Genomic DNA, 16,705 nt, shown 5'->3' with positions numbered 1-16,705 from the left:
ATTTCATCGCATTATATACATATACATCCATCCTCTTTCTTGCTCCCCATGTTCTCTACACACTCGACCCTACAGCATGTGGAAACGACACAATTTGCCCCGGCTTAATTACGTTCCGAGTATCGCAAGCTCGTTCGCTCTCTGGGTGCTCGGCCATTTTGCCAGACAACCATGTGAACATTTGCTACCGAATAATTTTTCTTAATCATACACAATTAATATCCGCTTTTATTAATATAAATATTAAGTTAAAAAAATTCTTAACGGATGGTATAAAAAATAAAAAAAGTTTTAATAACCCGGGTACGTGTGTACAGATTCGAGCAATAAAAATATTAATATTTAAATGGGGATTTGAAAGCGTCAGTGGAAACACGTGTGTTCCATTTATGAAAATACTCATATGCACATTGCGTAACATGTATATGTTGGGCTGACTGTCAAGGGAAGAGATACTGGTAATAAATGTCCTGCGGATGAATTCACGCGCTTGCTTTAGCCGGCTCTTGTACTCCACCTTGTCCTCTATTATTCTCTCTATATACATATTATTTATCTGTCAACTCTAAACTACAAATTATATGCATCTACTTACTTACTATCCAACTACAAGTCCAAGTTTGGCAAATAAATCACCAAACTAACCGTACAAATAAATTACTTGTTAATATTCAATTATTTAAAGAAAGATAAATTTTTAATAAAAGTACACACTGCGATTTGACATAATGATAAAAAGTTTTTTCTGTGTCATTTATCGTCATAAGAAACACGTGTTAAATTTAAATAGTGGTAAAGACATTTATAGAAAATGTGTCAGTACATACAATAAGACGCGGGTTTTGCTTTGAACCTCGAGGAGGAATTCTTCCATACAATATTATAAAAATCGATAACATGTGTTTACTTTCATGACTACAGCTGTGCTTTTACTTTTTGCGTATTTATACATTTATGTTTTTTATTTTTTTTTCATCATTACTTTTTAATATTTTATGTGAAAAAAAAAAAAATGCATGAATTTTTTATCAAAATCAATTTTTTTCAAGAATAACATTGACTATGTTTATCAAAAATTTAGTAATTAAAGCAAGATGTATTTGATAATTAAAAAATAAAAATTAATCTTGATCCTCGTGATAAAATTAATAAAACAAAATAATTGCAATTAATAATATGAAAACAATTAAATAGCTGTATCGTGATTGACGTGTTGATAAATCCGTCGATTTAACAAGCGTGAAAATTACCTGACACGACACACACACACACACACACACACAATCATGAACATTAATATATATGTATATTTATCGACATGTTACGGAAATTTGTATGTATAGTGATCTCCATATACTTAAATGTATGTACTCAGAGCAAGTGAGATAATTAAATAGGATAAAGTTAGCACGATAAACGGTTGGACAATGAGAAATGATAATAACATATATGGCAATGAATCGATTGCATATGTATGTTCCTATAAGATTCATGAAACAAAGCACACTCGGAGTGCGCCCTATTCCGGTATTGATTTCACATCGAGGGTCATGCCCGGATAATGCCTCGTCTCTGTCCCTCCTACAGCCTTTTCAACCAACTCAACTCAACTCAACTCACCCTCCCTCCCAAACAACCTTCTACCCTCCTATCCTCACACACCACCACCCGCTCACACCACACAATCCTACTCTACACCATACCATACCATACCATACCATACCGTACACTACACAACCTCTAGCTAGTCCCCTTGCAGGTTCCTATTGCTAGTATTATTACCCCTTATACAAAAGCATCATATATATATATATATATATATATATATATATACAAGCGACAGTTGACACGAAGCTACGAAGCGTGCGTAATTCGCGTCTCGCTGTATTCAGCCACGTAAATGATCGATCACTTTGCTTGCAATCCAACTAAACATAACTATACAATATATTACAGTAGGTTTATATAATATGTGTACATCACACACATAATTCCATGTCAATTACAATCGCACATTATCTATCGATATTGACAGTAATATGTAAAAATTAAAAAAATAAATAATCAATTTAATAGGTAGTTTTTGTAGAGTGAAAAATTAAATGAATAAATCTAGTGTATTGAAGTAATAAAATAGGGAAAAATTAATTAAATGGATGAGATAATGGGTTGAGAGTGTGGGCGAATGAAAAAAAAGATAAAATATTGGAAAATATTTTTCATTTATTGCTCTTATTACACTAAAACTTTAGTATGGAGTAATATAAGAGGGATATAAAGAGACGGTTAAAGTAGGTACTTGCGGAGACTGGTGGACTATGCGGAACCCGCGCGTGTGGCCACGAGTAATTAACTTCAAGTGGCTAATTAATATCAACGCCCGAGTGCTTTTCTCTCTCGTCGAAAGACCTTCCCCTTGGCCTCCTCGTTCATTCTTTTACATACTTTACTAGCTAATGTGTTATTCGATATTTTTTACTCAATTTAGTATTATTAAATATTTAATAATGGATACCACATATTTTAGTATATACTAATTACACTCAACACTCGTCATTAACATTTAATATTTATTATAATTGTCAAAGATCATTCTTTTAAATATTCATTTCAAATAAATATTAAACGCACTTTAAATTCAATTACTCACTATTATGATTAATTAATAATAAATTATTTCCTACATATACATACACATAATTCAAATTTCAATCAATTAATTAATAATGACAATTGTAATAAAAAATAGCGATGTATAAAATTATAAATGATAATAATTACCAACTGTCAATTGATACCTAGTAGATTGATTTGTCAATATAAATATTATATGTCGATAATAATGACTAACGAGGACTATTCTTGTCGTACATGTGCACTAATGTTATTCATTACATTAGAAATTAGAATCTATATCGATCTGTCTATAGGCACTGCACTGTAGAAAGCTTGCGGAGTGAACGCGGATTAAATCTGGAGTGAATGCAGAGCGGATAATAGTTTTTTATTTATTTAATCCCTTCGGGGTGAAATTCACTCCAAAGGGGAGTTTATTTTAATATTCGAACTCCGAATCGAATTGAATTGAAATAAATACCAGATCATTCTGAAATCACTCCGCTGAAGACAAACTCTTTATGCGCAGTGATTTTTTTAAAAACTTCGGAACTCTGAGTGACGAAGTGAATTCGGATTTAAATCCGTAATCACTCCGAATCTACCCCCAATTTTTTATAGTGTACAAATGTAAGACAAGCTGTAGAAAATGATAAGTTAAATATCTAATGTAAATAACGATCAATAATCATATAATCTACATACATGACTAATAAAACGAACGAGTATATCCCCGCTTCAAAATATCTAGCCTCAATCTAGCCTCATCAAACCCAAGTAAGCCTCAATCCAGCCTCACTGAGTAAAGAAAGCATTTTGAGCCTCAAATGATGTTCAAAAAGCCTCAATGAGTCTCAAATGATTCTCCAAGATCCTCAAGAAGCCTCAATGAGCCTCAAATGAACCTACTACTCGACTATGTAATTTAAATTCGATTAGTATTATTTGAGGCTCATTGATCACTATTTGAGGCTCATTGAGACTCTTTGAGCATTATTTGAGGCTCATTGATGCTTTTTGAACATCATTTGAGGCTCAAAATGCTTTTTTTATTCAGTGAGACTTTATTGAGGCTTACTTGGGTTCGATGAGACTAGATATTGTGACCCGGGTCAATTAAAAAAAATAAATTTACATGTACCTGAAGATCAGAACGTTTTTCGAACAACGAAAATGAAAAAAATTGATGAAATTTGACTGCTTAAGGGGTAGTTTCGGAGGTAAGGGTTGGCTTAAGATTTTCGGCTGACATATTAGCATCTACTTATTGCGAAATATTTCAGAAATCTATCTAGTAGATTTTTTACTTTCCAAATTTTTTTTTCGTAGGGCGAAAAACGTTACGATCTTCAGGTACATAAATTTACTATGTATCTAAACATCAAAAAGCAGCCGCGTCATATATATTTAAATCTTAAGAAAGTAATAATTTTTTGAACCCTTATTCTCGTCGTTAGGAGAGAATTTTTAGTTGCTAAATTATTGAGGGGACTGAATATTTTATCAGAACTTGGTCAACAGAGATAGATTGCAAATGAGCTGGAGGATTATAAGAGTGGCAATTTTTTTAGGACATTATCGCACATAAGATAAGAGTGGAAAATAGTGTATATGAGAAATAACGGCTTACCTGGTGTCTGGCTGCGGGGTGTCGGGGGCGGGCTTGGGCTGTGCCAGTGTCTATTAGCCAGCCGTACTTATGGGGCGCATTTGCGCAACCTCCACTTCCGAACTACTTCGGCCACGTCTCTGCATTCTGTAGCAAAAAAAAAAAAAATAATTTAATGCACGGTACATATAAAACTAACAAGTTTATTGTTATAACTATGATTACTTATAAAAAAATTTTCAAGCCAAACTTTTTGGAATTATGGATTTATAGATTAAAAAATTAATTGACTTCGTTCTCGGTTGCTGCTATGAATAATTAAACAGGAATAATATTCCAAACCTTTCAAAATCAATAATTTATTCAACAATAGTATGAATTATACTATACTTGGTGACGTTTTAGTTCAGATTACCTGAGCTATCATCGGGTCATAAATTAAAAATAACCATAATAATAATAATTACTTACAATTTATGAACAATTTAATTTGCAAATTGTTTGTTTAATTATTTATCATGAAAGGATTATGCCGGAGTATTATTCCTATTTAAAAATTTAAAAGATTTAATTTAATCGGCTTTAGGACTGACAACAATAATTTCATCATAAATGATTATAAACTGAAAAGAAAAAATTTTTGTTAATTTAAAAGGAAATACTTGACACTGATAAAGATTTAAAATGCAACTGAAAAATTAATTGTAGTCAGATAAAGTTTAATTTGTAATTTGATGCAGAAGTTGAAAAAAAATTAACGTACAGATGATTTTAGTCAAAAAATAAAAAAAACTTTGTAAATAAATTATTTAACTGATAAATTTTATGTAAATGTCTTAATTTATAAGTTTTAAAGTTTTAATACTTAACTCGAAAGTACTTATTATATAACTATTTCCATTTGTTTAATTAAGTACGCGCTCAACAATTCTTTAAAGCTTTTTAATGCCGACAATTAAAAATAAAACTGACAATTAATTGATCCTCGAAAAGGTTAAAGTATTTTAACTCGACAATCACAAGAATATATTACAGTATATACGGAATTATAATATTTTACAATTTAAATCGTTACTGATTTGTAAAATTAGTTTTCAAATAATTGAACTACGGAGAAACTTTAGTCTCGACATTACTACCAAACTGTTAACTTCAAAACTACTGGAATACTACGAAAGTCATAACTTTCCGTACTTGATACAAAGGTATCCTTTAAAATTTCAATTGTTTCTTATAATACCATTTACTTAAATCTGTTCTATTCAATTTTAATTATTTTAATTTAAAACCCTTGGGGATGGAGACTAACAGACCAATCACGGAAGAAACCTAAAAAGCTCAAAACTAGGGCTGATATGAACCTTAATAATTAGCGCTGCTACGAAATAACCAGGGTAGTAATAGTATTGTAGTGCACAAGTTCTCTGCTGCTCAATTATTCAAATGCTAACTATACAAATTACTAGTTTGAATAATTACATGTACGTACGTTAAAAGTTGATAAATAAGTAGGGATATTAATACTTTTCAGAAGCCTATGATTTGATATTTGCTATAAAATGATTGTTAGGGAAGAATAGGGCACTATAGAGTTTTTTTTCGTCGTTGAATTTTTGTTTGTACTTAAAATTTCGGAGTGATTGGGGTATAATGAGGCACCTAGAGAATTTATTTAGGGAAAAAAACCTGTTTACTGGAGAACAAAATTTTTTATCTAAAATTTGGAAAATTTATTTCACACATTCAATGCAACACTAAAAAATTTGCGGAGTGAACGCGGATTAAATCCGGAGTAAATTCGGAGCGCATGACTGTTTATTTGTTTACTCCCCTCGAAAATTTACTCTGAAGGAGAGATCATTTTAATTCTAAAACTCAGAATCAGAGTAAATGCGGATTTAAATAAAATTTAGACCACTCCAAAATCACTTTGTTAAAAAGACAAACTCCGAATTTACACCGCATGTCGAGTGATTTTATTTTAAAGCTCCGCCTGGAATGAAATAAAACGCGTGATTACTCCGAATTCACTCCTGATTTTTTACAGTGAAGGAAAAAATTTAAAAAAATGAAAATTATCCAAAAATGATAATGAATTATTTGAAACTAAATAAAAATAAATTGTGAACGCTGATTAAAATTAATTACTCGCTTCGACACCCCATTGTGCCGTACTATCCTCTATATTTTTATTTAATAACAAATGCTGACTTTTTAATGGTCAATATAATTGAAAACGATAAACAAAAGTTTTCATTTACTTTAATGTAAATTACATTTTTTTTTTCTCGATAACTAACGATTTAAAAAAACTTAAATTACATTTCTTAATTAATAAATGTTAGTTTCAATCGAATAACTAAATTATTATTAAAACTCAGAGAAGTTTTACAAACAAAAATAAAATATAAAATTATTTTTATTTTCAACAGTAAACTTTTAGAATTAATATCTTCAACTCATTTATCAAATTATTTTTCCATATCAATGAATTTCTCCACTTACATAAACAAGATATAATTAATAAATTTGCTTCGATCAATAAGCAAAAATTATTATTTAATTTCTACTTATGTATTTATTAAGTTTAATATTTATTGGTAAAGTTGTTAAAGCTTAAAACTACGTAATAAACATATAAAAAAGTTATAAAAACCAACGAGTTATTCAGCAGTTTATCAGTCTGTCATATGTATAGTACGTAGTAAACCGCATATTATCGGAAAAAATCAAAAAAGTTGAGTATGTTTACGTTACATAAAAAGTAAATAAAAACAAAATAAAATAAGATGAAAAATCGCGAGGGTGAAGAGAGCAAGCATTGGTATGCGAGCAGTGTGTCTGATTAAACGTCGATATGCGCTCCTATCCCGGGGACTAGCCAACTAAAAAGTAAAGGTATAGTAGTAGACTGGTTGAAAAGTTGGGCGTCTTAAACTCAACCAACCACCCACTCGCCACCCCATACTCGCTACTACTACTCACTCTTTTCTCCCTTTGCTCCCCTGACGGCGTAGTAGTCTCCGCGCGTCGCATACTACCATACTATACACCGGCTCAACTCAACTCCTCTTCTCTTCTCTTCTCTTCTCTAGTCTTCTCTTACAATATGGCCCTCGCTCCCTCTCAGTAACAGAGAGCAAGTAGAGGCAAAAGTTTATATTGGATTTCATATTTAATGCAATACATCGCAGCCCGCGCTACTGCTGCCGGATAAATTATTTATGTCCGAGGGCTTGTGCAGTTTCGTCTGCAGTTTTCTTGTAACATGACAACTCTTCTCTCTTTTCCTGACGTATAATCTATTGTCTTAAAGTTTAACATGCAATCTTTATATAATTATAATTTGTTAAAACAATACTTCACTTATGATTAAGTAAAAACAGTATAATTTTTTTAAAAATTTTAACTCATGCGAGGACGTTTTAAGGTCAGAGTATTGAAGGAGGTCGATCATGACTTGAATTTCTCATCATTTTACTCTCAGTATCTCTGTCTTTGTTTACACCGTTCTTTGTTACTCCATTCAGTTGATATCTCTATCTCTCTCTCACTCTCTTCCTCAGAGATTATTATATTAAGGTCGTTCTACAAAGGCGAAGGCCTTGCCTTTAATATCTTCTCCTGAGATATACCTAAGACAGGTTTAACCATCGCTTGGTAGTGTATATATGCCATGCCAGAGAGTAGTGTTACTCTGTGTGTTGTCCAACGATGAGCGGGTCCCTGAGTCGGTGCTCAGATGATGGGAATAAGCTCGTTTGTAAGACCCTACCACTTATATGCTATATGTTACATTCTCAGATGTGCCAAGAAATAGCTCCGAAAGCAACGTCCAATTCCCTGTAGTCTTCACTGATGAGTAAGATGTTGAAGAAAAATAGAAAAAAAATACATGTTTTACGGAAATGGGTCAGGCCTTAGTTATTTTGACTCGAGAATTTCATTATACTTTTTTTTTTGTAACTAAAGATTAGAAAATATGAATACATGTGTGTATTAATTTTTTTAATGATCTTAAGTAAGGCAGAAATTGATGGTACGTTAAGCGAGGACATTATGTCAAAGTTAAGAGAAGAAGAGAGAATGAAAATAAGAGAGAGTTGCAGAGTGAATTCACACCGATAATGAACCACCGCCGGTAGTTCGACGGGCTTATGTACCAGTTCGTGCTAATTGCCGTACCTTCAGTTTCTCTGTCTCTTTCTCTCTTTCGCTAACTCTCGGGTTCTCTCTCTGTCAGTTTATTCCAAACCGGGAATTACTGAGAGTTATAGACCAGAAAGCAAATCGTAGGTACTCAAGTCAGTTCCTCCAGCATACTAAATACTTTCTATTCATTTGCTTTTTTTTTATTTTGGATTATCAACTAAAATATAATAACCCAGAGGTAAAATAAAAATCCCCATATATATTTCATATTTTAAAAACGATTATCCACTTATTTTTCATTCATTCATTTCAAGGATTCAGTGTAAAAAAAATAAAAAAATTTTATAATAATTTTATTCATCAACCAGGTATATGATTCCCATGAGATTTAAGTAAAAATGTGTTTTTTAAATTTTAATAAAATCATAAAGAATCACCGAGTTCTTATTTTGATATCATGAAATTAAAAAACAAGTTTTAAAGTTTAGAAATAATAAAATTGAAATTGTAAATGAGTTTTGAATTTAAATGATAAAATCGTTATTTTAATTTTATATTCATAAGGCTTTGATAAAAACATCAAAACCACCTTCAAAGTTTAAGATACAAGTTTAACTTTGTTACAAGTTATATTCCTAATTAACAGTAGGAATATTTTATAAGGGAAACCACTAAATAAAACAATAATTAAAACAAAGTAAAAAAAATTTCAATTAACAATAAATAATATTTTATTACACTTGATATGTAACGTCGAGTTATTAATTTGTAATAAATAAATTTGAATATTTAAAAATTGATAATTATACGAAAGATATGATTTGATGATAAAAACACTTATGATACACTAAACTGAATACCGATGACGCGAGTTGAGGATTTCTAAAACCGGTTTAACATCCTACCGAGCTGTATCCATACTATATAATATACCAGTAGATATAATAACTAACACAGTAATACTACATTAGTAAGAGTGTATTTGCCTGTTGGGAGTAGGATGATGATACACGCAACCACATTTCTGTATTTAATTTAATTCGTGTTTACCCACAACCGATGCAAACTACAAACATTTATAGACTTTCACTATCTATAAAACTATAAACACACAAATCAATAGCACGAAAGAAAAATTATATTTTAACACCACAATTATCGTAATGGATAAATTTAAAAGTAAACATTTACAATAATAATAATAATAATTTTTGTGATTAGAGGAATTACGGCTTTACTCTTTCTTAAAATGAATCAGTGAAAAGAGCTGCAAATCAGTGATATACTCGGGACTATCCATGCAGTAAATATTCACTGATTGAATTATTTTCCACTGATTAATTTTAAGAGAGCTGATCTGTTTAATTGACAGAAGTCTGATCGTTAAGTAGATTCGCCATCAAAAATAATTATCCAAGGCTACACGGAAAAAAAGAACTATATAAATTGAGAATGACAAGTAATATAATGATAAAGTGATAAGTAAATACTATCATTCTAAATAGTAATTTTGTCATTTATGATTAAAACGTGAATAATTACAGGATAAGTATGAAAATTTATTGTCTATGTAAGAAAAATTACTATTTGAATTTTGAAAATCGTAACTGATACTTAGAAAATAGGCGACACGTATTAAAAAATTTACTATTTGAATGTGAAAATTCCCCATATTGACAACCGGGTTCCGGGTTATAATTTCCAATCGTAATTTTTAAAGTTTATTTTTTTCTGTGTAGGGTAGAAGTACCGTTTGCGGCCACTTTAGACAAGTTTTGGTCACTTAGAAATTTTAAATAAAATATGATAATAAAATGTGTTCGAAGATACTTTTATCACACTTTTACTCTCTAAACATGAATAAGTGAAATAAGTGAATATTCACTAATTCAAAGTGCCAAGCCAACTACTTTTTGAAATTAGTGGTTCGGTTTGCACTTTAAATTAACGAATATTCACTTATTTTCACTATTTCATGTTTAGAGAGAACAATGGAGTTTTTTTTTAAATACTTTTTCGTTGATTAAAATGAAGTATTAAATATCCAAAAATGGAGCAGTGGCCACAAATGGTACTTCTACCCTGTATAAATTTAACAGAATTCTTCCAAATTATGAGAGCAAGCTTCGAATACTTGCTTTGACATCATCATATAAAGAATTCACTGTCACCTTTATTAACATCATTTAAACGGTCTAAATTAGAGTATACTTGCATCAAATTTACTGATAAGCCCAAGTATATTCGGGGCGAAACCGTATTTATAATATTAACATCTTTGAAAATTAGATTCTATTCAATTAATGTATGGTATTACAGTGATGTACCTAAAGATCGGAACGTTTGTTGCAGAACGGTAATAAAAAAAAGAAATGAAAAGTAAAAAATTTACTGGATCGAGATTTCTGAAATGTTTCGCACGGCAGCCGAAAATTGCAGACCACCTCAACTTAAGTCAAATTATATAACTTGTTTTTATTTTCGTTGCGCAAAAAACGTTCTGATCTTCAGGTACATATCACAGTGCGCATACAAAATAATGCAATTTATCATTATTAATCTACATGTAATCACTCATACGTAGTATAGATTCTAAAAAACATTCTGTCAATTAAACAGATCAGTAAAGCCGTAATTCCTTCAATCACAATTATAAAGAAGTCGGATCGTTAAGTAAATTCACCATCAAAAATAATAATAATACACAATAAATATTGAAACAAAAAGATGTACACAAGCTGTTGTAGCAGTAATTATCACAACACTTGGCTTTGTGATCAGTACATTTATTTATTGAAACGAAGCGACGACGAAGGATAAAGAGACACGTATATATACATATAAATATATAATACTATAACAACGCGGGCTCGAGGATTCAGAGATCGTTAGCAAGTCTCGCTCAACTGCAAACTATCTCGCGCACACGGCGTCACGGTTGGTTTAATGCATCGCACGTTAGAAAAAAATATAAATTCCCGACAGAGACTGAGTTTACAAAAAAAGAGACAGATAAATGATTATAATAATAATAATAAATGTATAGCTTATAAGGTAACACTGAAAATTTTCTCTCGTTATTAATGTCAAGTGTCAAGCTTACGTGTTTAAATGTAAAACCATTCAATGAATTATTTTTAATTTAAAAGAATATGTCAATTAAATAGTAACGAGTTAAAAAAATAATTTTAATTGACAAAGTATAACGGATTGTGGAGTAATTACTGACTTAATTTGTAATGAGTGTGAATGTAAACAATGAACTCAGGTGTTTAAGCATGTTAATGACCATGTCAAACATTAGAGATAACAATAGAGTGTATGTTGACTCTATATTTATGTTTGTATATTTTTTTATGTCAGTATGTAAGAATGTACACACACAGTATAGAAAATGACTCAAGTTTAACGTCCGTATCGTAAACGTATTATCGGTCATCGCATTGTGCGACTACAGACTTTAGCCAGTCAAGATTCTCGACGGCTGCTGTAGAAGCCGCTGCAACATCTTCTGTTCTATCCTTGTTCTCGTCTTTGTCATTGTAAAATCTTTGTTACGATGAAAATGCTCGGAACATTCTCGCCGAAAGGGCATCGGTGACCGATTTTTCACTCAATTCCGCTGTAAAATTGCTCTTTTCATCCAAATTGTCCTTTTAATCGTTTATTTTTTTACTTTGATTCTTTTGAGAAACCAAAAAAACTATTTATTTACAAGAACTTGATGTTATTAAATAATGTACCTGAAGATCGTAACGTTTTTTGCCCTACGAAAAAAAAATTTGGAAAGTAAAAAATCTACTGGATGACTAGATTTCTGAAATGTTTCACAAGCAGATGCTAATATGTCAGTCGAAAATCTTAAGCCAACCCTTACCTCCGAAAATACCCCTCAAGCAGTCCAATTTCATAAATTTTTTTCATTTTCGTTGTTCGAAAAACGTTGCGATCTTCAGGTCGTATATTATTTTTTTTTAAACGTTTTCTTCAATTAAAATTTACTAATTAAAAAATAATTGAAGTGAATAAAAATAATATGAGTATAAAATTTGATGGTTGGTGTTGTAGATAAAAAGTTTAGTGAAGTAGAGTTTCAGTAAAATAAAAATAAATAATAAATTGATTTTTATTGCCAACTCATAAGTCAATATGTATAACAGGAGACAAGTGAGTTAGTGTATATACCCGTAAAAGTATCTCAATAAATCAATGAGAAGAGTGTGAGTTTACGAGCAAGTGTCTATATATCTATAGATATATGTGATTATTATTATTATTATTATTATTGTTATTATATTATATATTGTGTAGGTGTGTCTTTGTCGTTGTTGTTGGATGAACATAGTCGATGTTATCCTATATAATCTACTCTCGATTTACTCGATAACAACATTTAATGCTCCAAGTTCGTTCTTGCTATTATACTAACTTATACTTATCTCATTTAGATTATATGCGTACAAGTTAACTTTTAGTAGGTGTGTCAAACTTAAATTTAAACTTTAACAGTTAATAAAACTTTGAATTTTCGTCCTTAAATATTTTAAAATATTATACATAATTAATGCCTGCTTAAACTCTTTATTGCCGATAAAAAATTTATAAACTAGATTATAAAATTAAATAAAAATAAATATTAAAATTAACATTTTTTTTTATTGAGAAATAATTTAATGCACAGTAAATTTAATATTTTATTGAGGTTAAAAGATATGTTTTATATAAAGAATATCGCTAATAAAGTAGAAAGTAATAATTGGAGTCAAGTTATAAATTAAATGGGTCTTAAAAAAAAAAAATTTCCGGTATTTTTAATCCAGTTCGGTATAGTTTGGTATGCTATAGAAAAAGTACTCGTCATAACGAGTTAATGGATGTACTACACGAGTTATCAGGTCTACAGTCGTTGAGTTTTTTTATTTTTTTTAAATTTTATTACGAATTAAAAAAAGCACGTACAGATGGAGAAAAAAAATAATAACGTTGATGGAGCTGCAAACGCGATAGAAACGTCCAATTTTTTGCTTCTTTTTACCCCTGTAATTTCAATTTTATCTTCGTAATTCGATAGAGCCTTTTTCCCGCGGAGCTCCTGCCTGCCAATCGGAGCAACGAACAAAAAATATGCTTAAATTAAATTTGAGTATATTACATTTAAATATATATACATATATATTTAAAATTGATGATTTATTGAGTAGGTAAAAATAGAGTGTAATTAATGGTCAGTGTGAGAATGTAACAACAACTAATTCAACAGTTGATTCTTTTGCTCATTAACTGATACTCGTTAATTGAATAATTAAACGATTGGTACGAGTCAGATATATGACTCACACAGGTCCGGGCTAATTAATCTCTTGGAGTTTTTTTTTCAATTTATGAACTATACACCGGTACACACATATTTATTTATCGGGCATAGAACGCCTGTTAAAAATGTCACATTAATTCTATAACCATGTTCACGCATTTTAAAATTTATTCGTCTAATTGTTAAGGAATGAAATTTTAAATAATGAATAAAAAGAACGATTTTTTGTTCTTTTTAAATAAAAAAATTTAGCAGTAAAAAGTTTTATAACTAGCGAATTTTTTGCATTTGCATTTCAATCTTGTCGTGAGCACAGCCAACACAAACTCTGGGAAATATAGTATAGTAACTGAGTATAGCTGAACCAAGTTTAAAATTAGACAAAAAAAGTTACGTCTCATTTATTTTAATAAAATTAATTATTTATTTTTAAATATTTAATTTCACTATTTTTTGGTAGAATTCCATCTTTTAATTTCATATCAATCCAGTAGTTTACTAAAGAAAATATAATAATCAACTTAATTATTCCTTGTTTGCAATTAATTATCATTCGTAAATACTTTACGTAATTAATATAATAATTGTCGGCTTTTCAATTTAAAGATTAAAATTAATTATGAGATAAAAATAACAATAAATAAAATTTAAAAAAAAAGGTGGATTGCTATGATTACCATTAGTGTAAGAAATTATTAACGTTAGTTACGATGTTTAGCTTTTAATACAAATAAAAAGCCTGTTAACTCTGAGAACGTAATAAATTTAGTCTCTGGGTTGTACTCATTTTTACTGTTGCCGTGTACGCGATGTATGGCAGAGAGTGTACTAGAAAGAGAGAAATAAATAAATAAATAAAGAAAGAGTATATATAGTATAGAGTATAGTGTGGAGGTTAGAAGAGTGTATGGTTGTGAGCCTCGCGATATATATCGACGTCGAGACGATTCCCCGGACGGCACACGATATTTATGTCAGCAGGCACACGGTCGCTCGCGTGTTCCAACCGGAAGTTATTTACTGGAGATGCAATGTTCCGTGATAGCGGGAAATCGTTCCCGATCCATTGGGAATTAAAATAAAAAACGTAAAACAAAAAAATATCAAAGTATCCTACCCATGAACAACCATCAGTCTCGCGAGATTTAAAACAACAAGAGTATTAACTTTTTCATTAATTCCGTTAAAAAACATCCAAGTGATATATCCATTGATTTCGTACTCCTCGTAATTTTGTATTCTCAACAGGTGTATTGATATAACAAAAATAAATTTTATTAATTAAATATAAATTACATCAAATGTTTAAAATTAAATTTTTAAATTAATCACTCTTTTTATCGGGTTTATTTATTGATAATTTAATATTTATTCAATCATTAATCATTCGGTCTGTGGTTCGCAATAAATAATATGTTATAATAATTTCGATTGGCTTTTAGCCAGTTTAATTTTTCAAGTAATTACTTATATTTCAATAATGATGTCTGGTATATTTGTAATAAAAAATTTTAAAAAATATTTAAATGACATTGACAATTTTAATATTGCCTTTATAAATATATTTCAGGTGGCATCATTTGTATTTTTAAGAATGCGAATTATAAAAGAATACTATAGTATCTGGAAACACGCCAGTAGGAATATAAGAATAAGAGAATGAACGAATGGATCGTGATTTTTCTATCACAAAAATATTTCTCTTTTTATTTTTTTATCCTTACATATAAAAGATAAAACGGGAAAAGAAGTTGAAGTAGACGTACAAGTTGGATGAATCGGGTTGTACCCTCATCTCGTCTTTCAAAATATTTCTTACTCCCTCGGTCTGTTCTTCTCTCTCCAGCTTTATCACTTTCTTTTTTTATCTTACACGTCTTTCGGGCGCAAAACACTGAGGGGAAATATACATTCTCCAAGGGATGGTGCGAAATGAGCCCTGGCACGTGGCGAGAATAATATTAATCTCGTCTTTTCTCAGCACCGGTAGTAGCAGTAGGAGCCAGCAAATGTCAGATATCTAAAGGTCTAGGTACTGCTTGAAACTTTCTCTGCTGTATACCGTTCTCTGTTACTTTCCTCATCACTCACACATATCTCGTCTCTCTCCCTCCCCCTTTTTCATTCTCAGTGTTAGCAGTACAAGTTAAATATCCATGTGATCAGTCAATGTCTTGTGCGTGAATTAAGCCGATAAGTAAACGCATCCTACTGCCAATAATCTTGTCGATATGTTCTCAAACTAATCCACAAATATATATTATTATGAATATTTAAAATAAAATATTATACTATATGATATAATAATAACGATGACGATAATACATTCAGTGCACGTATCTCATATATTTGCAGTATTATATAAAACATGTATGACCTTTTATGTCAAGTATTGACGACCTTTATATCAAGGAAATGAAGACAAACCTATAGACGACAAGTCTGAGATATTCTCGTGATTGCTAGACTAGTGTAGTAAAAATAAAAAAATAAAAATTACCAGTAAAAAAGAATAATGAAGTAGATCTTGAGAAACGATTTTAACGAACGTAACATTTTTTATAGCCACTTGAGCTTCAACGTGCTTCAATTTGTAACATTTCTTCAATTTTTTTATCAAGAGTCATTGCCATTAAATGTTGAAAAAAAAAAAAGAAAAAAAAACTAAGAATGAAGGAAAATTATTCATCGCATTTAGATTAGAGTATTAAACTTTTTACACTCGTATATATTTATATGAGAAAGTTTAAAACTTTTTGTTGTCTTGAAAAAATGTTCTATTTATTTTATTTTATTATTATGATTTTTTTTTTTTGTTCAATTAAAAAATAAGTAAATAAATTAAGCATGATAATTAAATTGATGTATCTAGATCAGTGAGCATACAGGAAGTTTGACTCGATTGAATTAAATAGAGTAAGAGAGGGAGGGAAGAAAAGGGAGGAGTAACTCTGATAGAAGACAGTGTAGTAATCGATCGATGTTATAAAGTCGAGACCACGGAGTCTTGGACT

The 16,705-nt window shown here is 30.3% G+C and overlaps 1 protein-coding gene across 2 annotated transcripts in view; it reads right to left on the bottom strand.

Moving 5' to 3' along the window:
- LOC130676453 (serine-rich adhesin for platelets-like) overlaps positions 1-16,705 on the bottom strand; it is a 123,797-nt gene that overhangs the window by 37,114 nt on the left and 69,978 nt on the right. For both annotated transcript variants that reach the window (XM_057482663.1, XM_057482664.1), the window contains exon 3: positions 4,247-4,372. The gene's annotated coding sequence lies outside the window, so the exon portion shown is untranslated. The remainder of the gene's footprint in view (positions 1-4,246; positions 4,373-16,705) is intronic.

This window comes from Microplitis mediator, chromosome 10 (genome assembly GCF_029852145.1).
Source record: "Microplitis mediator isolate UGA2020A chromosome 10, iyMicMedi2.1, whole genome shotgun sequence".
Classification (NCBI taxonomy): Eukaryota; Metazoa; Arthropoda; class Insecta; order Hymenoptera; family Braconidae; genus Microplitis; species Microplitis mediator.
This window is presented reverse-complemented; position numbering and strand designations above follow the sequence as displayed.